A 27912-nucleotide genomic window follows, 5' to 3' on the forward strand; every position below is an offset into this window, starting at 1 on the left:
CCTTGCTTCACAGCCAAACATGGGAAAGTACGGAGAATATTCAGTTGCTTCGTTCTGAGTGCAATTGTACAAATGTACAAAATGTCTCAGGTTGTGGATCACCGTAATGGGTTAAATACTTCTCCCACAACACTTTTGCAACCGTGGATGCTTTCTGATCCTTAATAGGAAAGACGAGCATATCTGATATAGTGATCTGTAATGACCAGGACATTTGCTGTGTTACTGGAATCTGGTTCAATGGACAGGAAATCCATGCAAACAAGATCCAAAGGTCCATCACTATGTATATGAGACAAAGGAGCAACTATTTTGGGTAGAGTCTTTCTCTGGATACAGCGAGCACAGGACTTGCAGTAGTCTTTGACCTCTGGTTTCAAACGTGGCCAGTAGAAACTGTCTCTTACTAATCCATAAGTGTTGTCGAATCCTAGATTTTGTATTGACTTCAACACATGTAGTGACTTCAACACCGAACTTCTCTGGCAGAAGTAGCTGAGTTCGATGAGGTCTGTTTGGAGGATTTGTAAAGTATATAGCACTCAGTCTTCAATCTTTAGTTTCTCCCATTCTCTTAGTAGAGAGATGTCTGGATGTCCTGTGTTCATGACTCTCGTGACATCATATTTTGCCAGAGCTGACCACACCTCACCAACGCAGGGATCTTCTTGTTAAGACGCTGACAGCTCACATGGACTCATCTTTGGCAACTGATGAGAGAGCACTCAACATAGTCAGGTTGCAGTATCACTCTATCTTGAGATGATTGAGGAGTCGGTCTGATCCAGGGGTTGGAACCAAAATCTATTTTCAATTGTTTGTTCTGAAAATAACCATTATTTTTTTCCGTTCAGTTCCGCTGTTCCGACCAGCAAAAAAACAAAGTTCTGAACCGTTTCGAACAGTTTATATCGTTCCTTTCTATTCCTTTTTAAACCTGTGAATTTAGCTCGACATTAAATTACTTCACCAATGGATAGAGGATGGGACTAAAAACAAACAAAAGATAACTATTGTTATGTCCGTAAAATGTATATAGTATGTATAAGATGGAAGTCGAAGCCTAAGTGTTGTTCTCCATTAGTTTACTCCAATTAGGGGAGGGATGGTAGGGTTAGGGGAAAATAATAAAGGAAAATATATATATAAATATATATATATATATATATATATATATATATATATATATATATATATATATACAGTTGAAGTCGGAAGTTTACATACACTTAGGTTGGAGTCATTAAAACTAGTTTTTCAACCACTCCACAAACCACTCCACTCCATCAAAAGAAATCAGCCATGTTAAGTTGCATCAATTCAAATCTGGTATTAGGAACAAAAGAGGTCAATACACGTCTTCTAAATAGACTAGTATTTTAATTAATGCAAAACCTTCAATGGTAAATATGATGTTCGTACATACGGGCTCCCTGAAATACCACGCAGGGCAGACAGAGAACTAATCCATTGTTTCAGATTGTTCTTCAAATACTCTTGACAGTTCTCAGTTCCCGCTCTCTGCTGGCCAATCAGAGTAGAGACTGAGCGTGGTTTAGACTTACTCAGCCAATCCGTTGGCGCACCGGCTTGTCCCAGCCCCTTGGCGCATCCCTGTTGCCAGGCATAAGTTCTTATCATAACAACCTGTCATGGTGAGAAGAGCCAGCTCCCCTAGACACCATTCCTACGTCCAAGGATGGTTCACAGACAACGGTTCACAGACAACAAAGAGGCAGTGTTCGTATCTGTAAGAAATACAAGTCTTATCTGTCCTTCCCCCTAACGTTCTTACATGAATCACAGCCTGTTATGTGAAACAATTCATATCAGTACAGTACAAACCTATGCTTATCATTAATGCATTCCTTCTAAGCTATTCATCACATACAGATCCAATTATTAGAAAATAGAACCCCACAGCCAAGACCTCAGAAAAAAATGTGTAGACCTCCACAAGTCTGGTTCATCCTTGGGAGCAATATCCAAATGCCTGAAGGTACGACATTAATCTGTACAAGCAAGAGTACACAAGTATAAACACCATGGGACCACGCAGCCATCATACCGCTCAGGAAGGAGACGCATTCTGTCTCCTAGAGATGAACGTACTTTGGTGCGAAAAGTGCAAATCAATCCCAGAACAACAGCAAAGGACCTTGTGAAGCTGCTGGAGGAAACAGGTACAAAAGTATCTATATCCACAGTAAAATGAGTCTTATATCGACATAACCTGAAAGGCCGCTCAGCAAGGAAGAAGCTGCTGCTCCAAAACCACCATAAAAAAGCCAGACTACGGTTTGCAACTGCACATGGAGACAAAGATCGTACTTTTTGGAGAAATGTCCTCTGGTCTGATGAAACGAAAATAGAACTGTTTGGCCATAATGACCATTGTTATGTTTGGAGGAAAAAGGGGATGCTTGCAAGCCGAAGAACACCATCACAACCGTGAAGCACGGGGGTGGCAGCATCATGCTGTGGGGGTGTTTTGCTGCAGGAGGGTCTGGTGCACTTCACAAAATAGATGGCATCATGAGGAAGGAAAATTATGTGAATATATTGAAGCAACATCTCAAGACATCAGTCAGGAAGTTAAAGCTTGGTCGCAAATGGGTCTTCCAAATGGACAGTGACCCCAGGCATACTTCCAAAGTTGTGGAAAAATGGCTTAAGGACAACAAAGTCAAGGTATTGGTGTGGCCATCACAAAGCCCTGACCTCAATCCTATAGAAAATGTGTGGGCAGAACTGAAAAAGCATGTGCGAGCAAGGAGGCCTACACACCTGACTCAATTACACCAGCTCTGTCATGAGGAATGGGCCAAAATTCACCCAACTTGTTGTGGGAAGCTTATGGAAGGCTACCTGAAACGTTTGACCCAAGTTAAACAATTTAAAGGCAATGCTACCAAATACTAATTGAGTGTATGTAAACTTCTGACCCACTGGGAATGTGATGAAAGAAATAAAAGCTGAAATAAATCGTTCTCTCTACTATTATTCTGACATTTCACATTCTTAAAATAAAGTGGTGATCCTAACTGACCTAAGACAGGGAATTTTTACTAGGATTAAATGTCAGGAATTGTGAAAAACTGAGTTTAAATGTATTTGGCTAAGATGTAAACTTCCGACTTCAACTGTATGGCTTGCAAGAGCCAGCACCAGGGCTTTTGTAAGGCTTTCCTTCAGTGTCTCAAAGGCCATTTCACAATTCTAGGGCTCTAGGTGGGATGAGCTTTAACAGTAGGTATTGTCTCACATCTTCCATGTCAGCTGGAGCCAGCTTTTGAGATCCTAAACGGTGTGTCATCAGTGACTCTGATGGTATGGTGAGTACTCTTGGAACAACAACGTTAAACTTATTAAAAGTATTTTCATTCCATCATCTTGTCCGTTAAAACCTCTTCTTCCATTCTTCAAGTCGAATGAAAAGGAGTCAGCTTCTCAGGTATGTTGCGCTTACTCCCCTTAGGGGCAGCAGGAGCTGCATCTACAGGAAACAGGTAAGCAATGGGCATGCCATGTTTTAAGTTGATTTCCCACGACGACACATTCCTGGCTCTAACTGTTATTCTTTGAGACGACACAGCCGTAGACGTCTGAATTTCAGGTCTCACAAGATATTTTTCTGGAAAACAGGAATCTTCTGGAAACTGGGATTCTTTAGTCCTATCCACCAGGATGGTCTGGGTACAAGGTGATCCAGGAAACTTCGGAATTCCAGTGACTCTTGCTAGTCCATCAGGGAGCAATGTTACAGATTTTTTCTGTGAGTACCATAATGTAGGCCTACATTCCATTAGACTTTTGAAAAAAAGATACAGGGCTTGACATTAACACATTTATCCACTTGTCCTTCAGAGAAGGAGGTGACTGAACATTTTGTTGTGTTGTTTGATGCAATAAACCACTTTACAGAATATAATGTATTATTATTCCCATACCATTATTACAGAGAATCAGACAAATTATGCTACCCTCTGCCTATTGGCTACTTAGCTTATTCAAGCCTGTCTTAAATACAACATTGCCCCTTTAAGACAAAAAAATACCTCTTTACCTGACTCGCTTTTCAAAGATGGCTAGAAATGTACACGTTTGTGCTCTTGTAGGAAGCAATCATTCCCACATTGCTGACTACAAATGAGCTATAACTGGGCTAATAACTCACTTACTAGCAAAGAATATGAACAAATGTGCACATGTGGCTACATGTAGCTTTGATCTCAAAACAAGCGCATAATAATCGCGACAGCTCATGCGGGAACAGTCCAGTTCAAAGTGAATGGCACAAATCCATATATGGCAATGGTCTATTTGCATATAGGCCTACTGCAGCTCTGATTGGTTATGATGCACCGGTCTGTATAGAGTAGGGGCCTGAGTGGTGCCTGTCAATGAAATAGAATCTTACTCCAATGTGCTCTGCCTACAACAAAATCTCTTCCATAGTTATTCGTTTTGCATACTAAGTCTTGCATAGTTCGTTTTGTTTCGGTATGTTGCATTGAAAGTGGCTAATATTGCATTGATTCGATCACAATTCCTACAGTAAAGGGAAACGTTGATAGTCTTAACTAACGGGGAAAACTCTAGAAAGTTGAGTGAAGTTAAATCTCGTGCTTCTCTGCACGGGCTGATTTCACGAGCAGTTTAGAGGGAACATTGCTCATAAACCTCTTTGATGGCAGGATGAACTCATAGTGTGCTCAGGCAATCTTCACCTCCTTTCTCTTTGCAGGCCGTCATTAGCATTCCTACCACATAAATGTTTGTACCAACCAGGATAGAGACTTCCGCTTCCATGGCCGTGTCTGGACAAACCATCACAAGTGCTTCAATGGTCTCTGCTACACCTACTACTGATCCTGAAAACTTCAGCGACAAATAGCCATCGTAGGGGTATGAGAGGATGCAGCTCCTTGTCTATGACATCCTTCAATCCCAAGAAGCATTCAGCTGCAGATATGATGATATCGATCTTTATTGAGTTCTGTATACCATCTATACATTGAGAAATGTATAGATATTAATATATCCTCTAGTGCATTGCCTGTAAATGTTTTTTGCACTGGGTTACTAGTCATGGGATGTGTGTGTGTGTGTGTGTGTGTACATGTATTTGATTCAAGAAGAGGTTGTGAAGGATAAACAAACCCCACTGAGTTCTCCTGAGAGTACTTGCCACCTGTCACAGTTTCATCCTCGGAGCAATCCCCATGTTACGACTTCTATTACATCTTCCTGTGGTAGTCACACTTCATCCCTCTTCATAAGCATTGAAAAGTTATCCTGTCCCGCTTTTCACTGCTGGGTTTATACACAATACTAACTGGTGCTATTAGGATTCAGGATTCAGCTGTTGTCTGTGTTGCCTCATGGTATCAGGCGTATTTTATTTGTTCCTCTGTGTTGTTGTAGATGTTGGTTGTATACTTGTGCATCAAAATGACTCAAATTGACATGCCCCCATGCTATAAAGCAGTGTGTTGCGGGAAGGCAAGCTTGTGACTGGAATACCACAAACACCAGTCTTTACTTTGAGCCCCATGTTAAATTGGACTCTTTAGGCACTGTCTATGGATACATTTATGATCTGATGCTTTCACTCTTCAGCCCCAGGGATGCCATCCGTTTAGCTATAGTTTGTCTGAAACATTGTCCCTGCATTAAGAAGTAGTGGATCTGGCTGTATGGCTCACTGCCAGTTTCCTCACAAAGAAAGTCTGAGATTGTTGGTCTCTAATGGGTTAGGAACAAGCCTAGCGGTTAAGAGCGTTGGTCCAGTAACCAAAAGGTCGCTGGTTCGAATCCTCGAGCCGACTAGGTAAAAAATCTGTCTGTGCCCTTGAGCAAGGCACTCTAATTGCTCCTGTAAGTCACTCTGGATAAGAGTGTCTGCTAAATGACTAAAATGTAAATGTAAATGTTATTCACTCTGGCAGTGCAGTTTATCACCATAGCAATAAATGCCACAAAGTATTATTTCACTGTGAAGGTATCTGGATCATGCACCTGGCAAACATCACTAGACTGTGGTGTCTCCACCATGGCAACAAACCATGGCACTTTCTTTCACTATTTTGGGATTACATCTCTGTAAATGTCATTTGCCTGATGACGTCTAGTGGAACAAAAAACAACAACCTCTGCATTCCACAGTAAGAACATCATACCAAAGGTCAAGCATGGTGGTGGTGGTGTGATGGTTTGGGGATGCTTTGCTGCCTCAGGACCTGGACGACTTGCCTTAATAGAAGGAACTATGAATTCTGCTCTGTATCAGAGAATTCTACAGGAGAATGTCAGACCATCCGTCTGTGAGCTGAAGCTGAAGCGCAGCTGGGTCATGCAGCAGGACAATGATTCTAAACACACAATCAAGTCTACATGAAAATTGCTAAAAAGCAACAAATTTGAAGTTTTGGAATGGCCTAGTCAAAGTCCAGTCCTAATCCCAATTGAGATGTTGTGGCAGGACTTGAAACGACCAGTTCATGCTTGAAAACCCACACGTCACTGAGTTAAAGCAGTTCTGCATAGAAGAGTGGGCCAAAATTCCTCCACAGCGACGTGAGGGACTGATCAACAACTACAGGAAGCATTTGGATGGAGTCATTGCAGCTAAAGGTGGCAAAACCAGTTATTGAGTGTAAGGGGGCAATTACTTTTTCACACAGGGGAATTGGGTGTTGCATAACTTTGTTAATGAAATAAATACGTAATTGTTGTGTTATTTGTTCACTTATGTTCCCTTTATCTAATATTAGGTTTTGGTTGAAGATCTGATAACATTCAGTATCACAAATATGCAAAAGTAGAGAAAATTAGAAAGGGGGCAAATACTTTTTCATAGCACTGTAGGTCTCACTTAAGATACCATAATGTTTCATCTGTAGGTGCTACAAAACAAAAGTTGGTGTCATATGGAGGTTTACAGCTTGCTCTGTAATATCAGTATATTCTTACATAAATGTATGAACATTGAAAATATACCATTTTTGATTTGGAAAATGTTTCAATATATTCTTGAACATAATATACTCCACAACTGCAAAGTAGCGCAGTATTCTGACGGAGAAAATTGGGCGGCCAGACGTACACCTGAGCAGGTCAGGTTGACTTGTTTGTTTTGTTTGTCCACACTGGATACCATAAGACATCCTGTAGCATCGATTTGTTTCAGTGAAACATTTCATTTATGCTTGGAATGAAGAGTCCATCCGAACTGTATGGATAGAGAAGGAGCACATTTGATAGGAACAGATTATTTTCTCTTTTTATCCCACTATTAGTTCTGCTACTTCGAGAGCTGTTGGATAATAGCCTTAATCAACACAATGCAATTCATTTATCTGAGGATTCATGCCGAAACGGTAAGTTTACAGGCTAATGCTTCTATATCATTATATTACATGTAGGCTATATTATCTTTTCGAATGGAGGCCTACAGTATTTAGAATGCTTGTAAGGGTATTGATTTACAGTAGCCTTATTTGGGCAGGGCGTTATTGGCAGAGCCTAGACAAGAAGAACCGTTGGGTTGACATAAATGAATGCACATAATAGCTTACATGAAGAAAAAAAAAAGGATATTGTCAGAACGTCTTAATCTTGACCAGGACACATTTTGGGATAAAAGCAGCTACATTGATGATTATGAAGAGATTAAAAGTGTTTTAAAAATGGTTTTGAATGTCAAGTTTGGTTGTTCATGTCTTTGAAATATTTTAATAGGCCAATTTCAAAAGCCAGTTTTTTTCAGGTCATACCACTTGAAATGTCCATATAATTGGTGATTTATAAACTCACGAGAATAGTAATCCGTGTGATTAAGAACACCTTTGTTGACAGAGCAAACATGTCATTGCATCATGATACCAAAGTGTGGTCCTTGTTCAAATAGTGAGGTCATGTGTTGAATGACAGAAACTGTCAGTCTCACTAACATTAAATATCACATGGATTTCTAAAGTATCTTCTTACATTTTTGTCCTTATGAAATCCAAAGAAATTGAGCCTAATTTTATTTGATCATTACAATATTTAATTGGGCTTTGTGTTGATAGGCTAGTGTTGATAACAAACAACATGAATACACTGATATCATTCTGATAATTGTCATGGTTATAACTGGTGTGACATAACAACAATCAGTCATCAAATGACCTCAGTAAAGATAGTGTCCTTAATTGAAACTATAACAATGCGAACACCCCGCCCCTGTTTCGTTAAAAAGCTGAGGGATGGGCCTAGAGAAATGTAACCATTCTCAAATTCATAGACAGAGCTATGGATGCAATGACTGACCGACCATGATATCCAAATTATAGTTTTAACCATGTTTTGAGGCTATACAATGTTTGTTTACATTTACATTGTTTACAAACATTGGAGTAAAACAAGCTTATATTTTGGGTTCTGATGGGGTACGACAGTTGAACTAAGCTCATGAGGCATTTATTTATATTCTTCAAGAATCAATGGGTATATATAATTAATTTATAATTCCAAAGATGGACATCAACTAAGGATTCTACCTTTAAAGGCCCAGTGCAGCCAAAAACACAATTTCCCTGTGTTTTACATAAAGTTGGAATAATACTGTGAAATTGTGAAAATGATGATGCCCTTTTAGTATAAGAGCTCTTTAAAAAGAACGCCTGAAATGTCAGCCTGTTTTGGTTGGATGGAGTCATGTCCTGCCGTGTGACATCACCAGGTGCTGAATTAGTTAATAGACCAATAAGAAAGAGAGTTCCAAACTTCTCTGCCAATAACAGCACATATTCAGTTTTCCCCTCCCCACTCAGACCACGAAATTGCTCTTTGCCAAGCTATTTTTGTTTCTTTTGTTGTTACCCAGAAATGATTTGATGTTCAGATAAAAATGGCTGCATTGGACCTTTAAGCAATCTGCATCTGTACTGTATGAAGGCCATTACCTCTGTTGTTCATTTCCATTTGAACTGGGTGTTTTGGATTGGTTTCTTTTCAACATATATTCTGATAGCAACAATATACTTTATTGTACAGAAATGCCAGGTATTTACTTAAAACTTACGTGATAAATACACAATAATAGCATAATAGCTTTTATAAAGCTATAATGTTAAAAGTTATTGCACTCTGCTTGTTTTTCCAGGTTCCATAATAAGGCTGCTGTGTCGGTCTAAGACTGCTGTGTGTATAGTCAATGGGGAGACAGGCCTCCTTAACACCTCGTTCACTGACAATCACAATGCCACTGAGACAGGGCTATCAGCCGTCGGCAACAAGTGGAGCAGCTATAACTTCTGGATTGGTTTGACTCTGGCTGTGCTGTCTGCCTTCCTGATTGGAGGAAGTGTGATGCTGAAGAAGAAGGCTCTGCTTCATCTAGCCTGTAATGGATAGACAAGAGCAGGTGAGTTTCTCAGGAAACAATGTTTAAGGATGTAGAAAAACAGAAAGACATCTACAGTACAGGGCTTTGTTCCTGTTCATTGAAATGAAGTGGTGTCAACGGACATTAGTTCTTACACTATGACCTTACAGTATGATATTTCAGCTATCCATAAGAAAAGGGAAATAGAACAGTACATCCAGCCACTGTTTAAAGGTTGTTGTAGCACTAGAAACTGGACATGAACCCTGACCGAAGCAATGCACTGTCTGATAAAGGATTCTCTTAGTCAGTTATATAACATTTGATTGAACAAACTGTACTGGCATCAAGGTTTCCTGAGGGCATGAAACAACTTTATTTCCTTCACAGGAGGTTGGAACTTAAGTGATGTTTCATGTCAAGCAATTAATCAACTTTATTTGTTATTGGTTGATGTTATTGATTTGTTTGTCTTCTACTTTAATGAGTGCCTTGTCTTTGTTTGTGCAGGTGAAGGTGGTCATGGATATTTAAAGGACTGGCTATGGTGGGGTGGCCTTCTAACCAGTGAGTTTGTTTTGTCAAGTAGCAAAATCTATCCTCAATATTCGCCAGAAGCACTGTAGGGCTTGAAATTGCCAGGGAACTCAAGATACGATATTATCACCATACTTAGGTGCCGATACAATATGTATAGTGATTCTCACAATTCTATGTGTATGGCGATTCGATACTGCGATTTTATTGCAATTTGATGTTCCAAACATAATGCTCACCATTATGTCTGCTGCAGAGAGATGAGAGAGAGCATGATTATTTTATTTTTTATGTAATGGAAATAAAAGTGCTGAAAACATTTTGGCTCACTATTTAAAAAGGAGAACAAGCTATAGGATGAAACATGAGTTCTGGCGCAGGTACAGCCGACTAGCTACTAGTGCCAGCTAACGCTACAGAGCAATTTTTGTTTTTTTTACAAATCGATACTTGGAGTCAAAGTATAATATTGTCCAAAAATTATATTGTGATATGTAACTGTAGAAATGTTTCCCCTCCCCCATCACTAACTATATGTCATGTGGGAATACTTGTATTTTATGAGTAGTTTCACTATTATTCTGTTGGGTTACATAAATGTTTGTTATTTTCTGCTTCCCACAGTGGGTGCCGGCGAAGCGACCAACTTTGGAGCAGACATGTTTTCCCCAGCTACTATGGTGACTCCTTTGGGTGCTCTGAGTGTCCTTATCAGGTACCCTTACCTCTCTGTTACCTGGCTTATTTTATCTACACACACCTAGCCATCATTACACACACTTTTGTTCTCTCTGGTTTCTCACTTTCCATGACTGTGGAAAATCGTACACCTACAGTGCCTTCGGAAAGTATTCAGACCCCTTGCCTTTTTCCACATTTTGTTAAGTTTCAGCCTTATTCTGAAAGAAATAAAAATCCTCAGCACGCTACACACAATAACCCATAATGACAAAGTGAAAACAGGTTTTTAGAAATGTTAGCAAATGTATTAAAAATTTAAAACAGAAAAAACGTATTTACTTAAGTATTCAGACCCTTTGCTATGAGACTCGAAATTGAGCTCAGGTGCATCCTGTTTCCATTGATCATCCTTGAGATGTTTCTACAACTTGATTGGAGTCCACCTGTGGTAAATTCAATTGATTGGACATGATTTGGAAAGGCACACACCTGTCTATATAGGTCCCACAGTTGACAGTGCATGTCAGAGAAAGAACCTAGCCATGAGGTCGAAGGAATTGTCCGTAGAGCTCCGAGACAGGATTGAAGGTCCCCAAGAAAACAGTGGCCTCCATCATTCTTAAATGGAAGAAGTTTGGAACCACCAAGACTCTTCCTAGAGCTGGCCGCCCGGCCAAACAGAGCAATCGGGGGAGAAGGGTCTTGGTCAGGGAGGTGACCAAGAACCCGATGGTCACTCTGACAGAGCTCCAGAGATCCTCTGTGGAGATGGGAGAACCTTCCAGAAGGACAACCATCTCTGCAGCACTCCACCAATCAGGCCTTTACGGTAGAGTGGCCAGACAGAAGCCACTCCTCAGTAAAAGGCACATGACAGCCCGCTTGTAGTTTGCCAAAAGACTCTCAGACCATGAGAATCAAGATTTTCTGGTCTGATGAAACCAAGATTGAACTCTTTGGCCTGAATGCTAAGTGTCACTTCTGGAGGAAACCTGGCACCATCCCTACAGTGAAGCATGGTGGTGGCAGCATCATGCTATGGGGATGTTTTTCAGCGGCAGAGACTGGGAGACTAGTCAGGCTCGAGGAAAAGATTAACGGAGCAAAGTACAGAGAGATCCTTCATGAAAACCTGCTCCAGAGAGCTCAGGGCCTCAGACTGGGGCGAAGGTTTACCTTCCAACAGGACAACGACCCTAAGCACACATCCAAGACAACGCAGGAGTGGCTTCGGGAAGGGTCTCTGAATTTCCTTGAATGGCCCAGCCAGAGCCTGGACATGAACCCGATCGAACATCCCTGGGGATACCTGAAAATAGCTGCGCAGCAATGCTCCCCATCCAACCTGACAGAGCTTGAGAGGATTTGCAGAGAAGAATGGGAGAAACTCCCCAAATACAGTTGTGCCAAACTTGTAGCATCATACCCAAGAAGACTCGAGGCTGTAATCGCTGCCAAAGGTGCTTCAACAAAGTACTGAGTAAACGGTCTGAATACTTATGTAAATGTGATATTTCCGTTTTTTATTTTTTATAAATTAACAACAATTTCTAAAAACCTGTTTTTGCTTTGTCATTATGGGTATTGTTTGCAGATTGATGAGGGGAAAAAAAACAATTTCATCCATTTTAGAAAAGGCTGTAACCTAAAGAATTGTGGAGAAAGTCAAGGGGTCTGAATACTTTCCGAAGGCACTGTATGTCACTAACCAGGTTTCCATCCAACCTTTTTATGCGAGTTGTTAGGCCTACTGCTGCTAGGTAGCTCTCTCTCTGCTCTCCCCCTCCCCTCTGTCTGTCCTTGATTGCAGGAGTGAAGTCTGGTGTGCGGGAGTCAGGGTTCCAGCTGCAGCTCATTCACCATAATCACCTCAGCCTTTAAGACCCGGTCAAACTTTCCACTCATCGTCAGATCATAGTCAAGACAACCATATATTTGGAACCTGACTCCTGCCTCCGCTTCACTCCTGCCACCACCATCCTGCTCTCCACTATCGGGCCTCTCCTTTGGACTCACCACGGACACTAGGACATTACGGTACCACACCTGCCCTGACCTGGATCTGTACCCTCCCTGTAACCTGGACTTGCTCTTCCCCATTTATTGGAAACCTGGACTATTGAACATTATAATAAACCTGTTAAAACTTCTCTGGCTTGGTGTACTTGTCTGCATTTGGGTTCTATCCAGTTAAATCATAACACGAGTACATGTCGGATAAAACATGTCATGACAGGCCTGATGGAAACAGAACATTTGTCAGTAAACTTTCCAAATGTCGACAAAACTAAATATGCTAGATAAGATGGGATCTTTTTGTGTCGGTAAAATGAATTATGCAAGAAATGTCAGTGGAAATGTTTTTATGTGCAAATATTGATAATAATAATAATAACCATAATATCGAAAGTAAACTTATTGATGTCACGTCAATCAGTGTAGATGAAGGGGAGGAGACAGGTTGAAGTATTGTTAAGCCTTAAAACAACTGAGACATGGATTGTGTATGTGTGCCATTCAGAGGGTGAATGAGCAAGACAAAATATTTAAGTGCCTTTGAACAGGGTATGATAGTAGGTGCCTGGCGCACCGGTTTGAGTGTGTCAAGAACTGCAACGCTGCTGGGTTTGCATGCTCAACAGTTTCCCGTGTGTATCAAGAATGGTCCACCACCCAGAGGACATCCAGCCAATTTGACACAACTGTGGGAAGCATTGGAGTCACCATGGGCCAGCATCCCTGTGGAACGCTTTGACACCTTGTAGAGTCCATGCCCCAATGAATTGAGGCTGTTCTGAGATGTTCCTAATGTTTTGTACACTCAGTGTATAATGCACAATTTTTTGTGAGAAAACCGTTAGTAGAGTTGAAAATGCGATGGAATATTTTTATTCGGTATGGCAAAAGGTATTTTCATGTGCAATACGTCATCACGCACAGCCTTTTGTCTGCCACAAGTCAATTTGATGGTGGGAAAATGCGTGTATTGTTTTTATGCAGATTTTTCGCATTAAAATCTGTCACCAATTAGATGGAAACCTAGCTAATGTTGTCATGTTGTACCCTTATTTTGGTGTATGTGGACTAGTGCTGAGCGATTAGTGCTTTTTGTGGCCTGTTCGGTTTCGGTTTGATTGTTAAAAAATAATCACGATTTTCGATTTCGGTTTCAATTATTATTTTACATTAAATGCACTATGCATTATGTGGGTTGAATGCTGTAACAACACAGAATAAAACAATTAATACAAGTCTCATTATGGTAGTGACTGCCCAATACTGCTAATCACTTATAAACCATCAAACCATTCAAACCATCATTTATTCACATTTGTTTTATTTGATGACTTTATTATTTCATTCGAAGTCATCATCTCATCTCTATAGAGCTGCTGTCTATGCTGTCTGATAAAAAATCACTATTTTAGTAGTTCTTCAAAGTAAATAAGGCATACTTTTATGGCTGCTAAATACAAACTGTCAATCACTTAGATCATGTATTTTCAGGTAGAGATACCTCGCGAAGCAACTGCTTTCTATTAAATTCAATTCAAGGGGCTTTATTGGCATGGGAAGCACATGTTAACATTGCCAAAGCAAGTGAAATGGATAAACAAAGTGAAATAAACAATAAAAAGTAAATATTACACTCACACAAGTTCCAAAAGAATAAAGACATTTAAAATGTCTATATACAGTGTCGTAACGATGTGTAAATAGTTTTTATTTTTATTTATTTTTAGTCATTTAGCAGACGCTCTTATCCAGAGCGACTTATATGAGCAATTAGGGTTAAGTGCCTTGCTCAAGGGCACATCGACAGATTTTTCACCTAGTCGGCTCAGGGATCAGAACCAGCAACCTTTCGGTTACTGGCACAACGCTCTTAACCATTAAGCTACCTGCCGCCCAAAAGGGAAAATAAATAAACATCAATATGGGTTGTATTTACAATGGTGTTTGTTCTTCATTGGTTGCCCTTTTCTTGTGGCAACAGGTCACTAATCTTCCTTTTGTGATTGCACACTGTGGTATTTCACCCAATAGATATGGGAGTTCATCAAAATTGGATTTGTTTTCAAATTCTTTGTGGGTCTGTGTAGTCTGAGGGAAATATGTGTCTCTGATATGGTCATACATTTGGCAGGAGGTTTGGAAGTGCAGCTCAGTCTTCTCTTGAGAGCCAGGTCTACCAAAGGCAACCTTTCTCAATAGCAAGGCTATGCTCACTGAGTCTGTACATAGTCAAACCTTTCCTTAATTTTGGGTCAGTCACAGTGGTCAGGTATTCTGCCACTGTGTACTTTCTGTTTAGGGCCAAATAGCATTGTAGTTTGCACTGTTTTGTTAATTCTTTCCAATGTGTCAAGAAATTATCTTTTTGTTTTCTCATAATTTGGTTGGGTCTAATTATGTTGCTGTCCTGGGGCTCTGTGGGGTCTGTTTGTGTTTGTGAACAGAGCCCCAGGACCAGCTTGCTTAGGGGACTCTTCTCCATGTCAGTAGCTGAGTGTAGATGCGGTGAGGAAATCAAGCGCAGGAAACACGGGCGTTCGTCAACAGACTTTAGTTAACAAAATGCAGCACCAAACAGGCGAACAGCCAACCCAACCGGGAGGCAAAATACAAATTACGCACAACACACACAGTGCGTAAAATGAAGATAGCGCACACAGTGCGGACTCTCGGAAAACAACAAACACGAGAGTAATACAAAAGAGCAACAGCTTGACAATAAACAATACCACATAACACCTGCCCCCACACACGAATACTAAATAGGCAACCAAATCAAACACTAACAAGGGACAGGTGTACAAACAGACAAAACCAAACAAACATGAAACATCGAACGGTGGCAGCTAGTACTCCGGGGACGACGACCGCCGAAGCCTGCCCGAACAAGGAGGAGGAGCAGCCTCGGCCGAAACCGTGACACTCCAGGTTAATCTCTCTGTAGGTGATGGCTTTGTTGTGGAAGGTTTGGGAATCCCTTTTCGGTGGTTGTAGAATTTAACGGCTCTTTTCTGGATTTTGATCATTAGCGGGTATCGGCCTAATTCTGCTCTGCATGCATTATTTGGTGTTTTACGTTGTACACAGAGGATATTTTTGCAGAATTCTGCATGCAGAGTGTTTGGTGTTTGTCCCATTTTGTGAATTCTTTGTTGGTGAGCGGACCCCAGACCTCACAACCATAAAGGGCAATGTGTTCTATAACTGATTCAAGCATTTTTAGCCAGATCCAAATTGGTATGTCAAATGTTATGTTCCTTTTGATGGCATAGAAGGCCCTTCTTACCTTGTCTCTAAGATCGTTCACAGCTTTGTGGAAGTTACCTCTGGCGCTGATGTTTAGGCCGAGGTATGTATAGTACTGAGTAAACGGTCTGAATACTTATGTAAATGTGATATTTCCGTTTTTTATTTTTAAGAAATTAACAACAATTTCTAAAAACCTGTTTTTGCTTTGTCATTATGGGTATTGTTTGCAGATTGATGAGGGGAAAAAAAACAATTTCATCCATTTTAGAAAAGGCTGTAACCTAAAAAATTGTAATGCATGCAAATTGGTATGTCAAATGTTATGTTCCTTTTGATGGCATAGAAGGCCCTTCTTACCTTGTCTCTAAGATCGTTCACAGCTTTGTGGAAGTTACCTCTGGCGCTGATGTTTAGGCCGAGGTATGTATAGTTTTTTGTATGCTCTAGTGCAACGGTGTCTAGATGGAATTTGTATTTGTGGTCCTGGCAACTGGACCTTTTTTGGAACACCATTATTTTTGTCTTACTGAGATTTACTGTCAGGGCCCAGGTCTGACAGAATCTGTGCAGAAGATCTAGGTGCTGCTGTAGGCCCTCCTTGGTTGGTGACAGAAGCACCAGATCATCAGCAAACAGAAGACATTTTACTTCAGATTCTAGTAGGGTGAGGCCGGGTGCTGCAGACTGTTCTAGTGCCCTCGCCAATTCGTTGATATATATGTTGAAGAGGGTGGGGCTTAAACTGCATCCCTGTCTCACCCCACGGCCCTGTGGAAAGAAATGTGTGTGTTTTTTGCCAATTTTAACCGCATACTTTTTTGTTGTTGTTTGTGTACATGTATTTTATAATGTCGTATGCTTTTTCCCCAACACCACTTTCCATCAATTTTTATAGCAGACCCTCATGCCAATTTTTTGAAGTCAACAAAGCATGAGAAGACTTTGCTTTGTTTTGTTTGTTTGTCAATTAGGGTGTGCAGGGTCAGGAGTCTGTCATAAGGTAATTTGGTAAAAAGCCAATTTGACATTTGCTCAGCACATTGTTGTCACTGAGGAAATGTAATGATAATGCTGTTCATGATAATGCTGAGGATTTTCCCAAGGTCGCTGTTGACGCATATCCCACTGTAGTTATTGGGGTCAAATCTGTCTCCACTTTTGTGGATTGGGGTTATCAGTCCTTGGTTACAAATATTGGGGAAGATGCCAGAGCTAAGGATGTTAAAGAGTTTAACTATAGCCAATTGGAATTTGTGGTCTGTATATTTTATCATTTCATGTAGGATACCATCAACACCACAGGCCTTTTTGGGTTGGAGGGTTTGTATTTTGTCCTGTAGTTCATTTAATGTAATTGGAGAATCTAGTGTGTTCTGGTAGTCTTTAATAGCTGATTCTAAGATTTGTAATTGATCATGTGTATGTTTTTGCTGTTTGTTCTTTGTTATAGAGCCAAAATGATTGGAGAAGTGGTTTATCCACACATCTCCGTTTTGGATAGATAACTCTTTGTGTTGTTGTTTGTTTAGTGTGTTCCAATTTTCCCAGATGTGATGGGTGAGTTGAAGGAGTCAGGCCCAGGAGGGTAAATCACCGAATAACAGGATTTATTCCGGAAAACAGAGTTACGCAGTAATGCGTCAAAACAGTCCAGTGCGCAAAACAGGAGCACTGTAACCAACAAGGCACATGGGGAAAAATAACCTGGTGATACAATATACAAGGAACTCACTATCCTCACAATAAACAATCACACATAAAGACAAGGGGGCAGAGGGAACACTTATACAGGTACTGATGAGGGGATATGAACTAGGTGTGTGTAATGAAAAAAACAAAAAAACAATGGAATGATGAAATTAGGAGCGGCAGTGGCTAGAAGGCCGGTGACGACGAACGCCGAAGCCTGCCCGAACAAGGAAGGTGAATGTATTTTCGTGGTAGCAGGGTGGAGATAACCACTTGTGCGTTGGGGAAAGTGCAAGAAGCTTTTTCAATCACTCTCTTGACTGCTGTGGCCACCCTTTCCTGCTGGGCCCTCAGGTCGTTTGTGCCTGTGTGAATTATAATGTGGCTGGGGGACCCTAGTATGTCCTCTGACAACAGCTCCAGGGCATGCCTAGTGTTTGAGCAACAGAGTTTAGCCACTTCGTGTTTGGGAAAAGGTTTATTCTCTTGAATGTATTTGCCATTTGAGTCAATGAGGAGCACAATTTCTGGCTTTTGTGTGTCCTCAGTGGACGTGTGGGGGTTGTCAGGAGTGCTATCATTGGAGCTGACAGGGGGGCTTTTAGGAGGGGGTGGGGTCTGTTGGGTTGGTGGGTCCTGTGTTGTCTGTCCCATTATGGTGTTGAGGTTGTGGTCCGGGTCTTAGGTGGGCTGTTCTGCTGGATTCTCTGGGGGAGTGTCCTGCTCTCTGTCACACCTCAGCTTTCTCATCTCCTCCTTCAGTACTGTTAGCTGTGCCATGTGTGCTTCTTCCTCCTCCTTCACCACTGTTAGCTGTGCCATGTGTTTCTCTCCCTCCTCCGTCACTGCTGTTAGCTGTGCCATGTGTTCCTCTCTCTCCTCCTTAAGTTCTCTCACCTCAGTCCGGAGTGCAGCCAGCTCTCTCAAACAGCCGTCCATCTCCACCTTCAGCCCTCCGGGTCTTGTTGGGGGGGTTGTTGTGCTGGTCTGTTTTGTGGGTCTGTTCTGTCTGGATTGTGTGGACTAGCTCTCTGAGCTCCACCATGTCTCTCTCCAGCTCTGTGAATTTATCCCTCTCAATGATGGAGGAGTAGTGCAGTCGTGAGACCTGGGTGTGTTCAGTGCTGGGGTGTGACTAGCCTCGCATGCAGGACAGTTTGAGGAGGTGTGATCAGATTCACTCAGGATGGGGGACTCGTCACAGAGTGTGAGCTTTTCCTGCTGTGCTCTCTCTTTGATCCCGTAAAAGTCCTGCTGGAACTGCATGAGGATGCCCTGCACCATTACTGTCCCAGACTTGTACACGTTGACAGAGGTTGTTTCAATTTCCTCAATGTCTAATATTCTGAGTTTCCACCCTGGGCCAATACCCTCTCTCTTGACATAGGGTTAGTGTGCTCATATAGCACTGTGCCATGCCAGGGGATGGTCTGTGTGGGAAATTAAGTTGCTTACATTCCCCTCTTCATAGCAGTCAGCAAATGGTGTCTGGATTGTCCTTGAGGAGCTTCTTTTTGTACTTACTCCGTGAAGTGTTATTTTTAATATCGAAGGGGTACTGTACTGTGATGACATCTGCACAGGGAACTTTAAAGGCCTCTGCATTTGGGTGGGTGAGGCTGTGAAACTCTCATGCCATTTTGTTTTTGTATTATTTATTTTTTTAGGGGGTAGATCAGCTTTAATATTGCAGATAGATTGTAACTTCCATCAATGTAATTGTCTGCATCACTTCCAATCCCCCATATGTTTTTTTTTCTTAATTTTTTTCCGCATATATATATATATATATATACACACATACATACACATACATACATATACGCATATATATATATATATATATATATATATATATATATATATATATACATACATATCCTTTAAAAATATATATATTTCCTTTTATTACTTTCCAACCCCACCATCCCTTCCCTAATTGGAGTAAACTAGTGAACAACAATGCTTAGGCCTCTACTTCATGCTTATACATACTATATACATTTTATGGACACAGTCAATACTTATATTTTGTTTGTTTTTACTCCTGAACTTCCTCCGATCATTTTCAAGATGTCCATCTGGTATGCTTCTATATGCCATATCTTTCTAACTGTGCTCTTTCACAAAACCTCACAATATATAACCTATATACTTATTATGGACACTGCATGTCAACTGTCCTGTGATGTTTTACAAAAGTTCTGAACCTTTCTATTCTCATTGTTTCTACAGTTTGTGTATTATTATATTATTGATCAATTGACTATGACTTTTCAGATCACCCAGTAGTGCTATCTGCAGGGTCAGCTCCATGCAAATATTGCAATCCTTCAGCCATTTCTGGACCTGTGTCCAGAAACAAGCTACAAATGGACATTACCAAAACAAATGATCTAATAATTCTGTCTCTTCACAGCCAAATCTGCAGAGCTGGGAAGATTGTATCTAGCAATAATTTTATATAATAATTTAAATTGAAAAATTCTAAGTTTTGAATTCGGCGTCGTTTTGCGTATCAGTTCATGAACACTATGCCATGGAATCGGTACGTCAAAAATCTCTTCCCAACTATTTTGCAATCTATATGGGACTGCTGTCAATCTTTTGGTCCTGAAATGAAACTGGTAAACTTTTTTATTTATCACAATTTTCTTTAACCAATGATGTTCTTTAATGCAAGGCCGACAGACAAGTTCCTTACTTTTTCCTCCTTCCACTTTCCTCTTCCATTTTTGCGGTAATGCTGCAATTATTTGGTTGTAATTTTGGGTAGAGCAGACATTTCCATATGTTTTTGTTAGCTGCATGTAAAACATAACTCCACCATTTCTACCAATAATATAATTTACGAAGATTATAAAACTGTATTATAATCTCCCACCATAATAATAGAGTCTTGAATTGCGTGCAAGGTCGATAATTTATTATATATATTTTCAAAGAAGTGTGGATCATCATTATTTGGTCCGTAAAGGTTAATGAGCCATATTTGTTTATGGTCCAATAACATATTTAAAATAATCCATCTACCTTCCGTATCTGTTTGGACAATTTGCACATTCGGATCGAAATTACTGTTAATTAATATCATCACCCCTTTTGAGTTTCTTAGCCCATGGGAGAAGTATATATCGCCCCCCCCCCCCCATTCCTTTTTCCACGCAACTTCATCTAGAATTATTGAATGGGTTTCCTGTAAACAATAGATATTATATTCCTTCTCTTTGAGCCATGTAAATATTGTTCTTCTTTTGTTATTATCTGCTAAGCCATTACAATTATAACTGGCTATACTTATTTCACCACATACCATAATGAGATACAAGTTTCAAATCTATTTGTCATTATATATGTTTGTAAATTTACCAATAGAAAATACCATAGTGATTGAGTGTCCATTGTTAGACTCAAGAGTTTTCAAACATCTCACTTCACACTTCAGTGCTAATTAAAGTTGCAGTCAGGTCTGTTCTGTCCTAGTAGATTGGTTATTTTATTTACTAAGCTTTATATTACAAAATTACCTAGAGATTATTGTCTTTTACTTTTTGACTTCAGAAGTAGGTTCAGACTGAACATTACTCACTCAGTTTGTGTTGGATGGTATTTCCAGGTTTCCGCTGTGTTTCTTCTGCAGTTTTTGGTTGGTTAGAAGTTTTTTTTCTTGATAGTCCTTGGTAGTAAGAATCCATTCAGGTAATTTTGTCCAAAATCAAGGTTTTAGGTATGGAATTTTGATTTGGTTTGAAGGTTTTGATGTAGAGGGTAGCATCCTTTATAAGTCTTTACGAAAAAGGAGAATCGCCGTGCAGAGCCGGGAGGACACACGACCAGCCCCGGCAGCTGGCGGAGCAGAAGCCGCGGCAGAGGCATCTCCAGTCTCAACTGCGACATTGTGGGAACCACGCCTACCACCTCCGGAGAGGTATGACGGATGTCCAGAGGGCTGCAGGGAATTCCTCACCCAGTGTTCCCTGGTATTCAGCCTACAACCCTCCTCCTTCCCGACGGAGCAGGGCCGGGTGACCTACATCATCACTCTGTTGACGGGTCAGGCCCTTTCCTGTGCTACCACGGAGTGGGAAAAGCCAAACTCCGGTGTGCTCCGACTCCTACGAATTCACCCGGGAGCTACACAAGGTGTTCGACACCTCTCGGGTGGTGTCGGGGCACGAGGCCGGGGGGCGGCTCACGGCCTGTCGGCAGGGTGACCGTTCGGTGGCAAACTACTCCATGGAGTTCCAGACCTGGGCTCGAGAGGCAGGATGGGAGGAGGCTGCCCTGGTCGTCCTTTATGCGCAGGGGCTTTCGGAGGGGATGAAGTACGAACTCTCCTTCAGGGAGCTGTGTCGGTGTGGATAGACAATCGGCGTCGTGAGAGGGCGCACGAGAGAGGGATGACGCAAGGCGCGCCTCTGCGTCCCCCTATAAGCCTGGAGGCTTTCTGCCGATTCAGGGAGGAGACGCCTCAGGAGGAGGCTATGCAGCTGGGTGCGGCGCACTTGTCCAGGATGGAGAGGCAGAGGCGTCTGTGCCAGGGACATTGCCTGTACTGCGGCAAGGCAGGTCACCACTGCGACTTATGCCCGGAAAAGCCGGGAAACGGAAGGGCTCGCTAGTATCGGGAGGGGTGCTAGCGAGCCGGAACCGAAACGCCAACTCCAGAGACTCCCAGACTTTTCTCCCCGTCAGTGTTCAGTGGGCCAGCGCTGCGCGTCGGGCGCATGCACTGGTGGATTCTGGGGATGCGGAAACCTGATGGACGCGGGGCTGGCCCAAGGGTGGAGTGTTCCGTTACTCTCCCTCTCTGAGCTGGTTCCGGTCATGGGCCTGGATGGCCGGCCGTGCGTGTCCGGGTGGCAGGGGGGCTATGGGAGGATATCCAGTTTTTCATTGTGGACTCTACGGAGTGTCCCCTTGTCCTTGGACATCCCTGGCTGGTCGCCCACAAACCCCGGATAGACTGGTCCACGGGGCGGCTCATCCTGGAGGGAGGATCCGTCCCCGTTCTGTTCCGGTCTTCACCGACCACTCATCAGCCCAAACCACCGTCCCAGACCACCTACCAGTCCTCACCTTTTCCCCATTGGGATCTGGGGGAGGTGTTTAGTAAGAGGCGTGCCAAGGCTCTACAGATCTCCTGCCGGGCGCCATGCCCACACGAGGGCGATTGTTTTCCTTGTCCCGGCCGGAGATGCTGGCCATGAGGGAGTATCATCCGCCCCTCTACCTCACCCGCGGGAACAGGCTTCTTCTTCTTGGAGAAAAAAGACGGTGGGCAGTGGCCGTGCATTGAATACCGGGGGCTCAACGACATCACGGTTAAGAACCGCTACCCACTCCCACTGATGATGACGGCATTCGAGTCGTTGCAGGGAGCCCGGGTCTTCACCAAGCTGGACGAAATGCCTACAACCTGGTGAGGATTCGGGAGGGGGACGAGTGGAAGACGGCTTTTAACACACCCAGTGGGCATTAGGAGTAGCAAGTCATGCCGTACGGTCTAGCCAATGCGCCTGCGGTGTTCCAGGCATTGATCAATGACGTGCTCCGGGACCTCCTCGTGTCTTTGTGTATCTGGATGACATCCTAATATTTTCAAAGGACATGAGTGAACACCAGCAGCACTTCCGGCAGGTCCTCCAATGCCTTCTCCGTCACCAGCTCTACGTCAAGGCGGAGAAGTGCGTGTTCCACACGGAGAGAGTCTCCTTCCTGGGGTTCATTATCACCCAGGGGGACCTACGGATGGACCCAGCCAAGGTCAGCGCGATACTGGATTGGCCCCAACCGTCCTCCCTCAAGCAACTACAACGGTTTTTAGGGTTAGCAAATCTTTTATAGGCAATTTATTCGCAAATTTAGCTCCCTAGTCGCTCCCCCGACATCCCTCACCCAGACGAACATGCCCTCCTTCGCCTGGACCCCAGAAGCGGGGAACGCATTTGATGCGCTTAAACGGCGCTTTACATCGGCCCCGGTCCTAGGGCATCCTGATCCTTCCCTGCCGTTCATTGTGGAGGTGGTGCTTCAGACGTTGCTGTGAGAGCAATCTTGTCCCAGCAGTTCTTCACGGACGGTAAGACTCACCCCTGCGCATTTTTCTCCCGTCGGCTGTCCCCGGCGGAGCGGAATTACGACGTGGGGAACTATGAGCTGCTAGCGTTCAAGCTCGCCCTGGGGGAGTGGAGACATTGGCTAGAGGGGGCAACCCATCCATTCGTTGTATGGACTGACCATAAGAACTTAGCCTACATTCAGGGGGCCAAGAGGCTAAACTCGCGCCAGGCCAGGTGGGTGTTGTTCTTCACCAGGTTCCGGTTCACCATCTCATACCGTCCGGGGTCAAAGAACACCAAGCCTGACACACTCTCCCGGCAGTTCGACCCCATGGACCTGGTGGAGAGGGACGACCCCATTGTCCCCTACGCCCTGATTGCTGCCCCAGTTTTGTGGGGAATCGATAGACTGGTCAGAGCAGCGCTACGTTGGGAGCCCGATCCGGGCGGAGGCCCATCGGGAAGGATGCACGTACCCAAGGCTGCGTGCTCGCGACTGCTTCAGTGGGCGCACGTGTCCGACCTCACCAGCCATCCGGGGGGCGTCAGGATGTTGGAGTTCCTGCGTAGGAGGTTCTGGTGGCGCGCCTTCGTGGCTGCTTGCCCGGTGTGCGCGCAAACGAAGAGCTCACATCAGCCCGTGGCAGGGCTGCGCCGACCCCTGCCTATCCCCAAGAGCCCCTGGTCCCACATCTCGCTGGATTTCATTTCCGCCCTACCCCCTCTGATGGATACACATGTTCACTTCATTACCCTTCTCAAACTCCCGTCGGCCAGGGAGACGGCTAAGTTTTCCTTGTCCACAGCCTTCCCTAAGATGTGGTGTTGGATCAGGTTCTGGAAGACGTTCTCCACCTGCCTCGGCGCCTCTGTCAGCTTGTCTTCCGGCTTCCATCCCCAGTTGAACGGGCAGACGGAGCATGTCAACCAGGATCTGGAGGGGGTGCTGAGGTGCTACGCCTCCAGCAACCCGGCTACGTGGAGTCAGCGACTGGCGTGGGCAGAGTACGCCCACAACACCCTTCTCTGCTCGTCCACCGGCCTGTCCCCCTTCCAGTGCCAATACAGGTACCAACCCCCCCTATTCCCCGAGCTAGAGGAGGAGGCGGCAGTCCCGTCGTTCCAGGCCCACATCAGTCGCTGTTGCCGCACCTGGAGGCAGGTACGTGCAGCGCTTAAGTGGGCCTCGGTCAGGTCTCAACATCATGTCAACCGCAGGCGTTGCCCAGCCCTGTTTTTTTGCCCTGGAAAGAAGGTGTGGCTCTCCACGCGGGATCTTCCTCTCTGCGTGGAGTCCAGGAAGCTGTTTCCCTGGTTTGTCTGGCCATTCAGAGTGGTCCAGCGAGTCAACCCAGTGGCCTACCGCCTGCAACTTCCCCCCACCATGCGGGTGCATCCCACTTTCATTTACATTTACATTTTAGTCATTTAGCAGACACTCTTATCCAGAGCGACTTACAGTCAGTGAATACATATCTTTTTTTTTATACTGGCCCCCCGTGGGAAACGAACCCACAACCCTGGCATTGCAAACGCCATGCTCTATTAAATGAGCTACATCCCTGCCGGCCATTCCCTCCCCTACCCTGGACGACGCTGGGCCAATTGTGCACCGCCCATGAGTCTCCCGGTCGCGGCCGGCTGCGACAGAGCCTGGATTCGAACCAGGATCTCTAGTGGCACAGTTAGCACTGCGATGCAGTGCCTTAGACCACTGCACCACTCAGGAGACTTTCCATGTGTCCCTCCTCAATTCCGTCGCCACCTGTCCCCTGGCTCCCTCTCCTCGTCCTGTTCCCCTGCTGCGCCTCGTCGGATGGCAGCCAGCTTTTACTGTGGACCAGTTCCTGGACGGAGCGATCCTGGGTGCCCAGGAGGGACATTGTGGATCCAGGGCTGATAACAACATTCCGTCGCCTCCACTCGGACGCGCCGAAGTGAATGGCTGGGGTCGTTGGTGGGGGGGGGCACTGTTACAGGAGGGGGTCGCAGTTCCAGAGCGATCCACTAGGTGTCCTCCTCCAACTACCTTAGGCACCTCCTCACTCACAGTCTGGACTAATCATGATCCTATTGGTGTCACCTGTGTCTACCTGTTCACCTATGTATTGATGCCCTCACTTCCCTGTGTTCCCTTGCTCAGTTTTCTCTGCTTGTTTCACTATGCCAAGCAGTGTCTGATCACGAGACATATGGACAGGTACTTGAGAAGTGTTCTCCCTGTTTCTTAATTATTTCGTATTTTGGCTGTCAGCCTGTTTTTGAAGTCTTATTTGCTCCGCCTTTCTTTTTCGTGATAAGTCCATTATTTTGTATCCTGGCTTCGGGACAACCAGTAAAGATCCTTGTTTCACCATCTCTGCCTACTGCCTACTGTCTATCCTGCACCGCACCTGGGCCACACCTCACACCAACCCTTACAATTACCATGTTTTCTGCGCTAAACTATGTAGAATATTGGCCTGTTGGAAACTACAACTCCATACTACATCACACAGTTCAGACTTGATCTGATTTATCTCTAGAGAAACGTGTATATTGAACTCACAGAAAAAAAACGGAACGAAATGGTTTGTCAATTAGTTGCTTAAAAAACTAACGTGTACTCAGAAAGTCTAAAGTTTTTAGAATATTTCTGGCCAAAACTGACCTAAAAACCTATTTAACTGTCAGGAGCTGTTCTGTGTAAGTCATTGTTCTACAGCAATCTGCTGTTTGTGGTTTGCATTGATGTTCAAATGACTGTAGTTGTGGCTTCTCTCTCGACACAGTGCAGTGCTTTCCTCTTACCTGTTGGGGGAGACACTGAATCTGTTGAATCTGCAGCACCCTCATGGTGATTCACGCACCCGAAGAAGAGGAAGTCACTACCCTGCAGCAGATGACTGACAAACTGCTTGACCCAGGTACATTATTTATATTCATTGAAGTACAAAAGGTAATGAGCATGTAATCAAGAGGAGAGAACTTAAAAGATAACAGAATGCTAACGTCGTTGTTGAGCAAATATGTAGACATAATGACAGACTATACTTCTGCACCAGGGAATAACACCTGTCTGTTCCCTAACCACCATCCACCACACCCTAGAGCAACACTTCTCTCTCTCCTCTGTGCCAAGCCTCACTTTTATGGCTACTGTGTATCTGCTTTGTATCTCTAGGCTTCCTTGTGTTTGCCAGTATCCTGCTGGTGGTCTGCCTGCTGCTCATCTTCTACTTCTCCCCCCGTGTGGGCCAGACCAACATCCTGGTCTACATCGGCATCTGTTCCCTGCTGGGGGCCTTCACCGTCTCCTCCGTTAAGGGCCTGGGCATCGGCATCCACACAGTGTTCTCTGACCCGGCTGTGGTGCGCCACCCGCTCACCTGGATCCTGCTGGCCGCCCTGGTGAATTCCATCGTCACCCTGGAGGGCCTGACCAGCAGCCTGTCTCAGCCGCTTGAGGAGAAACAGGAAGACAAACACATCCTCATTGAGGATATGGAGAGACTGCCTCCCTTGAGAGAAGACGCCCCCAGGGTCTTCATCATCAGCTGAGAGGCTGGCACCGTAGAGGACTCTTAGCACTTTAACTTATGCAAATATGTATGTGTTCGTTTTTTAAATGTTTGTTTTATATAGATTTGTGACCAAAGCTGCTGGTGACTGTGGTCTATGATGCTACATGCTGCAAAGAAGCCTGATGCTGAGGACCTCTGTCTATGAAGGCACCAGAGAAGAGATTTATTTTCATGCAGTTGATTATAGTTGTGGTCTTTTTTTTAAACCTCAATTACAGATAAAGTAATGATATTAGCGGTTGGTGATGACTCTGGGCTATGATCCTGCAGGCCATGTAGACAGCTGCTGAGGACCCCTGTTCATGATGCATCAAGGTATTTAAAAATACTATGGTTATTTCAAACCCAGTATCACAGATTATTGTGAAATAAACACAAATTGCTTATTGAAAATTCTTTGTGTGTACACAATGTTGTATACAGTGCATTTCAATCACAGATAAAGACAATAGGTTACTGTCTTTATCTTAATAGGAGGGAGGTGGTTGGGGAGGATGAGTGGTTGTATAACGCCAAACGTCTAGCAACTCAAAGGTTGTGGATAAGAGCGTCTGCTAAATGACTAAAATGTAAATGTTGTGTGTTCGAATCTCATCGTGGACAACTTGAGCTAATTTGCAACTTTGCAACTACTTACTACTTTTTAGCTACTTCCCTTATCTTTTGTGGAGGCATTTTTTTGTCTGAGTGACTTCATTGTGTGTGTGTGTGTGTGTGTGTTCGTGTGTGCGTGTGCCTGTGT

The 27912-nt window shown here is 43.6% G+C and overlaps 1 pseudogene; it reads left to right on the forward strand.

The window, feature by feature from the left end:
* Nucleotides 1-3327: 3327 nt before the first annotated feature.
* Nucleotides 3328-27557, forward strand: LOC121574253 (annotated as a pseudogene).
* Nucleotides 27558-27912: the final 355 nt, after the last annotated feature.

The sequence above is a fragment of the Coregonus clupeaformis genome, chromosome 9 (genome assembly GCF_020615455.1).
Source record: "Coregonus clupeaformis isolate EN_2021a chromosome 9, ASM2061545v1, whole genome shotgun sequence".
NCBI lineage: Eukaryota > Metazoa > Chordata > Actinopteri > Salmoniformes > Salmonidae > Coregonus > Coregonus clupeaformis.